At 41.8% G+C, this 3,088-nt stretch overlaps 1 long non-coding RNA gene across 1 annotated transcript; it reads left to right on the top strand.

Moving 5' to 3' along the window:
- Positions 1 to 2,632: 2,632 nt before the first annotated feature.
- Positions 2,633 to 3,076, top strand: LOC139024412 (uncharacterized). The gene is made up of 3 exons (XR_011475705.1): positions 2,633 to 2,719; positions 2,805 to 2,839; positions 2,905 to 3,076. It is a non-coding gene; the product is annotated as an uncharacterized lncRNA (long non-coding RNA).
- Positions 3,077 to 3,088: the final 12 nt, after the last annotated feature.

Here is a 3,088-nt window from a genome sequence, read left to right as displayed (position 1 = left end):
AAGTATAAGGGCATACTCAATTCTAGCTCCCAGGATGCAATTCCTATGACTTCCACAGGGTGTCAGCAGTCTATGTTGAAGGTTTCGCTAGCGGGACGCCAAGCCCAAAGTTTAGATTTCGTGCAACAGATGTTATTGACAAATATATACAGACCACCCCCCTTGTCTTACCGGAGGTAGCTGTGCTGTCTTGCCGATGCAGCGTAAACCCCGCCATCTGCATGTTATCCATGTCATCATTCAGCCACGACTCGGTGAAACATAAGATATTACAGTTTTTAAAGTCCCTTTGGTAGGATAGTCTCAAACGGAGCTCATCCATTTTATTCTCCAATGATTGCACGTTGGCCAATAGGACGGATGGTAGAAGCGGGTTACCCACTCGCCAAAGAATTCTCACAAGGCACCCGAATCTGCTTCGCCTGTGTAGGCGGCTCTTCTTCATCAGAACGACGGGGATTTGGGCCTGGTCCGGTATCAGCAGTAAATCCTTCGCGTCCGACTCGTTAAAGAAAAAATCTTCATCCAGTTTGAGATGAATAATCGCTGTTCTGATATCCAGAAGCTTTTTTCGGTCATAAAATAATAGCACAATTGGTTAGGAGCCCGTAAAACAGCAGCCATCCCCTCCGGCGCTATTCCTATTACCCATGTGGCCAAAGAGGGCGCTTTTGGTCAATGACTGCAGGAAATTATTAATTTTCCCTGACAACCAAAAGTACTCGAATGCTTAGCAGCACATTTTTTTTCTTCCAATTCACGCTCTTATCAAGAAAAAAATCCCTGATCATCCATACTGCCTCTGATCTGGCGGACTCACTAAAAACACATGCTTCATTTGTAGATGATGTCCGAGTGTTGGAGTGTGCCCCTGGCTATCCATACATTTAAAAAATAAACAAGAAAATGGTGCCATCTGGTTTGCTTAATGTAAGGATTTTGAAATTATTTATACTTTTAGTTTTGATACTTACAGTAAGTATATTTTAGCAATTACAATTACTTTGGATAATTGTGTTAATTTAAAACCAAAGACTTTGTATTTCACTGGGTGACTTGAACATTTACTAGAGTCATTTTCTGATAAGGTATCTTTACTTTTACACCAGTATGACATTTGGGTACTTTTTCCATCACTGCATATTGCACTTTTAACTCTTCCAAGTTTACAACAAATCTTTATTTGGCGCTCTTGTCACAGCCAAATTCCAGTGTACAGGAAGTATTCTAAACCTATGATCTTGATTTTATGGATTAGATTAGATCATTAAAAGTCGTAGGCTGCTTCAGTGGGACAAAACATTACATATATACAAAATGATTGAGGATAAAAAAAACTATAAAGTCTGAAAGCTTATTTCCGTTGTGGTCCTCTGACAGGTAGAAAGCAGGGGCCTGTTGCACAAAAGTAGAATTAAGACATCCGGGATAAATGACTCAGCTGAGCTCAATGAAGCCAAAACATGTGCGTCCAGGCTTAATTGGTTGCACAAAGACCAAGCCAGGATGAGCAGACACGGATTCATTAAGCCAGGTGAAACCAATCCTGGATAGGTGCGCGCTCACGGCTCACTCAAATAGACCCCGCCACAGATCACAGATTAACTGATTTACCATGGCAACTAGAGCCGCGTACTTTTCCCCGTCGGAAGCACAAATCCTCATGGAGGCATACGAGGAGGTAAAAGATATAATTAAGAAGAAAGGCAACACCGCCACAGTGATAAAAGCAAAGAGAAAAAGCGTGGCAAAGTATTGCAGACCGCCTGAATGCGTAAGTAGTGCACAATTACACACTCACCGCTCCGCTGAAACATCACAATTACAATTCAAATATTTAATTCACATCTCCAAAAATGCAGTTGTACTGTAATTATGAAACGGTTAAATTTTTAATTAAATGCACTGCAGATATGAGTGAAATTGTGTAAAGTAACTCCATCACACTGTATAAAGCTATGATAAATTTTTTGATATTTTTACTGAAAACAAGACAAAAATACCAAGTAATTTTTTGCAGTGTGACTCCATTAAATGTGTGTGTGTGTGTGTGTGTGTGTAGATTAAACATGAACGGGCCAAAACGGACATGGCAGCAGGTCAAAATCAAATACAGAAACATTCTGCAGAATGGTATGGTCCTGACTAATATTTAAACAAGCACAAGCATATTTTGTACCAGAAGGTGCCTGCTCACACATTGTCTGTACTGTTTTAGCAGTGAAAAAGAATACCCACAACAAAGGCACGGGTGGTGGGTCACCAAAGGCTGACCTTACCCCAGCAGAGGACATGGCCTTGGAGCTAAATAAAGGCAGGCCCGTCTTAGAGGGGATCCCTGGGGGGAAAGAGACGAGCATAGGTTCCTCCCAAGATGCCACCGCTTCATTCAAGGTATGTCCTTCCATCTCTACATGGGATACAACCACATTCATATTGAATCAATTTGGACTGTCTGACTTTGGTTTACCTATTGCCTTGCAGTGTCTGGCAGCACTGTGTTCCTGTTAGAGCCACCAGCACAAGCACCAGACGATGCTGATCAGTGAGTACTCCATCAAAGGCATACTGTAGGCCTGGCATGTCTTGTCTACTAGCTTCAATATGAATCCGATTAATGTGATAGGGTGAAGGCCCCAGTGCAGCAGCAACAGCACATGATGGAGACGATGATGAGGAGGAGACATCTCTCTGGATTCCAGAAGGCATGAGGTATCATGTTAAGACTGTGAAAGTACTATTTACTCTACAATGGTGAGGAGTCCTCATCAAAATCAAAAATCTAATTTCTTTTACAGGACCAGATGCTATACAGTGGGAAAACCAGCCTGGCAACATAGTGCGTATTAATAAAGGACACCACATCCTGCAAATTCCAGCTGCGCTAATTGTATTGTTTCACAGAGCTCACAAGCTATCAGAAAGTTGTATGGCAACCACCTCCGGCGCCAAATAGAACTGGCAGACATAGACATTCAGTACAAGAAGAAAAAGATGGAAAATCTTGCACTGGAGTCCGAAATAAAAAAGAGGACAATTAGGAAACTGGACCTTGAAATAAAAAACTTGAGAGGGAGGTGAGATATGC

Source organism: Salvelinus sp. IW2-2015, unplaced genomic scaffold (assembly GCF_002910315.2).
Source record: "Salvelinus sp. IW2-2015 unplaced genomic scaffold, ASM291031v2 Un_scaffold1479, whole genome shotgun sequence".
NCBI lineage: Eukaryota > Metazoa > Chordata > Actinopteri > Salmoniformes > Salmonidae > Salvelinus > Salvelinus sp. IW2-2015.
The sequence above is the reverse complement of the archived record's forward strand: the minus strand, read 5'-3'. Positions and strand labels throughout refer to the sequence as shown.